Here is a 7473-nt window from a genome sequence, read left to right on the forward strand (position 1 = left end):
GCACAACATTAAATCAAGGATGCAACTGGGTGTAGTTTCTTAAGAAAATAACATTACTCTGCTCTATTAAAGTTTGGTTCACTTTAATCTGGCATACAAAGCAGGGTGAATTAAAACAGGCAAATAGGACATTCTCGTAATTCCTCGTGTCTAAGGGTGAGTTCCTGCATTGCATATTTTTTCAAGTACTTTTCATGCATCACAACAGAATGTTTAATATCTGTAGCTACAGCTTTAAATAAGTGGACACATGCACAAATATGTGAAGCAATTGAGCACTTCTGTTTTACGAACACAAATATGTGAAACACTTAAACCTTTGTTGTTTCCCTTCAAACTGCTGCCTGTCTATAGCAGAAGAGTAATGTAGTTTATGGAGAGCCTTGCTTACACATCAAAATTAATGAAAAGACAAGCTTGTTAAGTCTCTTTCTGACCTCAGTGCTGTTAAGCACTAGTCTCTCTCTAGAATATTAACAGCATTCAGCAACCAAAACAGAAGAGCATTGGAAAGCCATTAAACATTTTATTCTGACTTCTTTTAAGTCTGAAATATTTATTGGTTTCCAGTTACCCATCTTGGGTGGCTGTTGCCTGCATATTTGTCAGTTCTCTCTGACTTTACATAACATCCCTGATTTTGCCTCATATGTTTGCCATTCTGTAAATTAGAATTATAGACTGAAAGTAGATATTAGAGTAGAAAATGGATGTTGATGCAAAGTCTTTTTAAGTACATTATATTATTATTTAAAAACTGTCACTGATATTCAGCCTTTGTGCTCTGATTATTTTTTAATTTGCCCACAACTGTTAAACTAGGAACTGAGAGGAATCCTGCTGTCTGTTTGGCATTGCTACATGCTTTACTGGCTTTCAAACTCAGTAGAACAGTTTGTACTTCTAAACTTTCTACTTTTTCACTAATTGGTAGTACATGGAGCAGATAAGGCTCAATGCACAGCAGTCTTGGTCTATTTTTAAAGCTACTGTGGTTTTAGTGCAAGGTATTTTTTTCTAAATACTGTACAACAAATCAATCACGTCATGAAGTGTTGTATAAGAATGAGAATGTAAGAAACAATGCTCGATTCCTACACATGCCCAGATGTCCATTGGCATTCCTTAGGAGTTAAGACATTTGGTACTTGAGAATGTGCACACTATTTCACTCCATTACTGCTGATAGTAGATTTGTAATGCTGACCAGTACAAATTCACTCATTTGCAAAGATTACCCAGATTATCATATAGCTGCCGATCTAAAATAAAACCGTTATCTTTTTAATATGGGATAAACATGGCAGGTCCAGAGAGCTAACTAGCGTACCATTATAATGTAATTAATTTTTTACACAGGAATATATAACTCTACACCTTGCAATGTTCACCACCACACATTCCCCTTTCTTATATATACTTACTACATGGCCACAGAACAGCAATCAATGTACAAACTCAATTTCACAAATGTACTAAAAAAGAATACTTTGCAATTAAAGTGCAAACCTGTAACTACATACCTGCCTGTAGTCCTTACTGATTGTGTTTTTTGCTCACTTCTAGTATCTGTTGTGGGCTCTTCCTGCTCCATGCACCCCTCGCTCTGTTTGGGCATGCTTCCCTCCTCTACCATACCCCATTTCCCTCCCACCCTTGAATCAATTATATTTATACCTAGCAGGGACACATGCTCCTGCAACAGGTGCCCAGTCTCCCAAGCCACACCACTCTATGACATCCAATCATAACAATATAGCAAATCCATGTAAACTGCAGCAAAATCTACCACACCCGTCCTTGTTCACAGCAGCAGTGCTGAAGCATCCTCAGCAGCCTCCACAGTATTCCACTATGTTGCAGCTAAACATACTATAGCTCGGATTAATGGCAAGTACATCTCAGCAATATTCCTAGACCTTTCTAAAGCTTTTGATATGGTCTCACATACTAAACTAATTTTGGTCTCCTTGCTGCCTTAAATCTCAATCAGTTCACTCTCATATGTTTCCAAAATTACCTACAAGAGTGTAAACAAGCTGTCCTCAGCAGCAAGAACTATCTCCCCTTCTGCCTTTCAACCTAGGGTTCCTCAAGGATCCTCCTGTTCTCTCTTTTCACCAATGATCTCCATACTGCCGCCCAACAGGCCTCCATCATCCAATACGCTGATAATTCCACACTAATTTGTGGAAACTCCACCTTAGAACTATTACAATCTCAGATCCAAGATACCTTTTCAGCAGTAGAAGGCTGGATCACAAACTCTCAGTTGGTCCTTAATCCAAACAAAACTAAACTTATGGTATTCCACCCCACAAAAGTCACTGTTCCCTCTCCCTCATTCACAATAACATCACTAAACAAAACTGTTATGTCAACAGCAGTCCAAACTAAGCTCCTGGGTGTTGAAATTGATAGTAACCTTAAGTTTGACATCCATACCTCACAGACTATTAAAAAGGAGCATAAAAAACTTGGCATTCTCTACAGCAACAAACACTTTCTTACAAATGATACTATGTCCACTATAGCCCAAACTCACCTCCTGTCCACACTTCTCTATGGCTCTTCTATTTTCATTAACCTCAACAAAACTGACATAGCAAAACTGGAATCGTGTTATAACAAAATAGCTAAGTTTGCAACTAATTCCCCTAACATGTGACACCATTGTAAGGTCCTGAAGCAGATTGGTTTGAGCTCCCTCACATTTTACTGTACAACCAACTTACAGTGGCCCATAAATTACTATACCAACCCAATAACACTCCTGCACTTCAAAACTTGTTACAACCACACTCTAGTAATAGAAACCTATGCTCTAGTCAAAAATTCTTGCTTGACAGATCTAAAGCCAACAACAAGGCAGGTGATTCTCTTCTTTCAAATTTTATCCCTAAAATCTGGAATATTTTACCTTTCGACATATCCTCCACTACCTCCTTGCCCTTCTTTAAAAAAACATTGAAAAATCAACTTAATAAACCATGGCTCTGTAACTGTACCTCACCTGGATAATACAAACTACACTCACCAGTCTCCCTGGTCTATTGATCTCCTTGCAATGTTACCTCCTTACTGATAACTCCTTATATTCTCAAAACTGCTTAATATAGCACTAATTTTAACCTTTCAAATGAGATGTTTTGTACATGCATGAATGCTAATATCATCTGTAGTTACTAATCAAAGTTATTGCGCATATGTTTCATTTGTGACTGACTGCAGTTAACTTGTCTTACTTGTTCCATCCTCTGTTTTACTAGTACTGTAATATGTTGTAAATTACCTCTACTGTACTACTGATCCCTTATGATTATGTATTTTGTATTATGGATGCTTTTATTATTGTGACTTGTGGAGCTTTTCTCCCTGTGCCTCTGCTGAAAAAGGACATGCGTCCAGATGGACTTTCCTGGTAAACAAATGTAAAATAAATAAGCAAGAAAAAAAAAAACAGAAGCTGACTACAGTCCAGCTTGACAAATAAAGAATTAATGGAATGCACAGTTTAGAAATTCAGCCAACAAAATGGCTTTCAGTGAAATGCATTATTCCCAGTCAAGGAGATATTTAAATTGGGAAGCATATGATACATATGCATATGTATATATAGTATTCACAAAGCAAAAATCCCCATAATCCAGCATTCTTAACAACTATGGACATCATTACTCCTCTTCAATATGAGACATTCAGTGATGGTTTGTAAATTGTTTTTAAATGGAGTTTTTTGCAGGTTGTCATATGGACCACAGTAAATAGCACTCAGAAGTTCCTTAATTTCAGACATCAAAGAAAGAGGCTTTTATGTCAAAATGATGTTTTTCTGTCTTCCCTTTTAAATTAAAAAAAGTATACTCCTAAAAAGAAACTAAAAACAGTTTACTTTTTCAGTAAAACAAATCTGGAATTATTTTTTTAATCCGGTTCACTGGTTTGTTAAATACCAGTCTTTGTTGTTTTGTTTTTCCATTCAACAAAATGTCTACAACACAGTTTTAAAAAGGTTTCTGCATTCCCAGTTATGGGTGAAAGAGTTATTGCTGCAACAGTTTTATTTATTCATTTGCTTACTTATTTATTTTTATTCCTCTGAAGTTCAGAAATTTGAAGATGTTTACACGCCTAAATTTCAGTCATCACTAATCTTGCTGGTGCTTATGAAGATGGCATGTATACTTTCATTTTAAGTAGGCAAAATGTGCCCACTGAAACAATCTCTACTGTATTGTTTAATATGGTTTAGTAAAATGCAGAAACAATTATACACAGATATTTGTTAATGATATATCTCGGCATTCCCTACACTGCCTCATATTTAATCAGCTGGTGATTGCACTCTATCATCAATGAATTAGTAAGCAAGGCAAACAGCAGATGCACTTATTCTTTTCAGGGCCTTTTCCAGTAAATTTAACTAAATAATATGTGGCCTGTTAACTGTAATGGCTTAACTACAATGTGATGTATTTCAGGTATGGGCTATGAAAAGAGACATAAACGCATCTATGAATTCTATTCTTAAAATGAAACGTTGCCAACATTTTTGACATCATTACATTTGGATCTGATGCTACGGTAGCGTTGTCGCCTCACAGTAAGATGCTGTCCGGTTCGATTCTCAGCTAGAGCGTCTTCTGCATGGAGACGTGCGTGAATGGGCGTACCTTCGTTGAAGGTTGTGCGTCAGGCCTGGCAAGCTGGTACGTAAAAATCAACTGCCAATCATTAGCGGACCGGAGTTCTGCTGTGGCGACCCCTAACCGGGAAAAGCCGAAAGACACAAACATTTGGATCTTAAAAACTAGTTCCTCTTCTAACACACTAACATGCAATAGTGATTTAAACTCTCTGACTTTCAGCCTGAATAAAATCAGACTTTTAGAATATTATTTTTAAATATGTATCAGTAGTTAATTACAAATGTAAACTGGCAACATCTAGCCATTCGATGTAAAGTAATTATGATGTTAAATTTTCCCTAGTCAGTATGAATATATACCTTGAATGCCCTGCCACAAAATAGGTGATAGGTGTAGCGGCTTTAACCCATTTAATAATAATGCTGATAATAAACAACAACAACAATAATAATACACTTTATTTTTGTATGATGGAAAATGGTGACTCAGAAGATGATGGATCAAGAGTATTTTGTTATAACCTGAACTGCATGCATAGTTGTAATATACCTGTTTATATAGTCATACTGTAATAACTTTATCTGTTTCTAATAACTTATTCAATGATGGTTGATGCACATATGGAGGAGGACAGGCCTTCTTAGAGATAAATTTAGTTTAAATGCCCTTTATGCAGTATACCATTTAGGAGTCTTATCTAAGAAGGAAATGTTCTTATCAACGGAAACTTCTATTGCATCCACTCATCCAGCTAAACTTTTGTGTTTGTTTTCTCAGTGACATATGCAGTTCACACTGTTAAATCACCATTAAACGTTTTCCTCTTGTCTGTCTTTGAAGAAGACAAAAGAAAAAAAGAAAAAAATATCTCTTGTTTTTCCTGCTTTACTAGTTTAGTCCAGTTTCAGAGTTGCTGATTCCTGGGCTTTGGTTGTAGTTCCTGTGTATTGTTTCCTTGCCTTATTTGGGGGAGAGGAAGTTACCTTGCTTACCAGTGGGAGTGGGAAGCATTGAGCTGCCTTTTGTCCAGTTTTGTGAGGTTTCAGCCAGTAACTAGTAGTTTATTGGTCGTTTTGGGCCAGTTTCTAGCTTTTTCCAGCCCCCTGGTATAAAAGCGTAAACGCATTTTCAGCTTGTACCTACTCAGCACAGACTCCACGTGGGCCAGCAGAGTAATCCAGGCTGCAGAGAGCTGAATAAGCGACTTTTCTTGATACTAAGTATATTTTTGTTGCTTTCCACATCTGAATACCTAGCGACTGTATTTCGCCTGCCTTTCTGTTACATTGAAGCTGTTTTACTGCATTTAACTTAATATTGCACTTGGAATCCTTGTTTGTTACTATTTGACTGTATTTGTAGCAAATTCTTCTGTGTAAGCTGTAGTAGCTGATTCATAGCATTTATAAGTGTTTGCTGTACCTGTTTCTGCCTGTTTTGTGAAAAAAAAAGAAAAAAGAAAAAAATATCTCTTGTTTTTCCTGCTTTACTAGTTTAGTCCAGTTTCAGAGTTGCTGATTCCTGGGCTTTGGTTGTAGTTCCTGTGTACTGTTTCCTTGCCTTATTTGGGGGAGAGGAAGTTACCTTGCTTACCAGTGGGAGTGGGAAGCATTGAGCTGCCTTTGTCCAGTTTTGTGAGGTTTCAGCCAGTAACTAGTAGTTTATTGGTCGTTTTGGGCCAGTTTCTAGCTTTTTCCAGCCCCCTGGTATAAAACGCGGTAAACGCGCATTTTTCAGCTTGTACCTACTCAGCACAGACTCCACGTGGGCCAGCAGAGTAATCCAGGCTGCAGAGAGCTGAATAAGCAACTTTTCTTGATACTAAGTATATTTTTGTTGCTTTCCACATCTGAATACCTAGCGACTGTATTTTGCCTGCCTTTCTGTTACATTGAAGCTGTTTTACTGCATTTAACTTAATATTGCACTTGGAATCCTTGTTTGTTACTATTTGACTGTATTTGTAGCAAATTCTTCTGTGTAAGCTGTAGTAGCTGATTCATAGCATTTATAAGTGTTTGCTGTACCTGTTTCTGCCTGTTTTGTGAAAAAAAAAAAAAAGAAGAAATATCTCTTGTTTTTCCTGCTTTACTAGTTTAGTCCAGTTTCAGAGTTGCTGATTCCTGGGCTTTGGTTGTAGTTCCTGTGTACTGTTTCCTTGCCTTATTTGGGGGAGAGGAAGTTACCTTGCTTACCAGTGGGAGTGGGAAGCATTGAGCTGCCTTTGTCCAGTTTTGTGAGGTTTCAGCCAGTAACTAGTAGTTTATTGGTCGTTTTGGGCCAGTTTCTAGGTTTTCCAGCCCCCTGGTATAAAACGCGGTAAACGCGCATTTTCATCTTGTACCTACTCAGCACAGACTCCACGTGGGCCAGCAGAGTAATCCAGGCTGCAGAGAGTTGAATAAGCGACTTTTCTTGATACTAAGTATATTTTTGTTGCTTTCCACATCTGAATACCTAGCAACTGTATTTTGCCTGCCTTTCTGTTACATTGAAGCTGTTTTTACTGCATTTAACTTAATATTGCACTTGGAATCCTTGTTTGTTACTATTTGACTGTATTTGTAGCAAATTCTTCTGTGTAAGCTGTAGTAGCTGATTCATAGCATTTATAAGTGTTTGCTGTACCTGTTTCTGCCTGTTTTGTGAAAAAAAAAAAAAAAGAAAAAATATCTCTTGTTTTTCCTGCTTTACTAGTTTAGTCCAGTTTCAGAGTTGCTGATTCCTGGGCTTTGGTTGTAGTTCCTGTGTACTGTTTCCTTGCCTTATTTGGGGGAGAGGAAGTTACCTTGCTTACCAGTGGGAGTGGGAAGCATTGAGCTGC

The 7473-nt window shown here is 37.4% G+C and overlaps 1 protein-coding gene across 1 annotated transcript in view; it reads right to left on the minus strand.

Annotated features, from left to right (window-relative positions):
- NAALADL1 (N-acetylated alpha-linked acidic dipeptidase like 1) overlaps positions 1 to 7473 on the minus strand; it is a 712563-nt gene that overhangs the window by 182269 nt on the left and 522821 nt on the right. The window lies entirely within an intron of this gene.

The sequence above is a fragment of the Protopterus annectens genome, chromosome 6.part1 (assembly GCF_019279795.1).
Source record: "Protopterus annectens isolate FY-2018-M chromosome 6.part1, PAN1.0, whole genome shotgun sequence".
Taxonomy (NCBI): Eukaryota; Metazoa; Chordata; order Ceratodontiformes; family Protopteridae; genus Protopterus; species Protopterus annectens.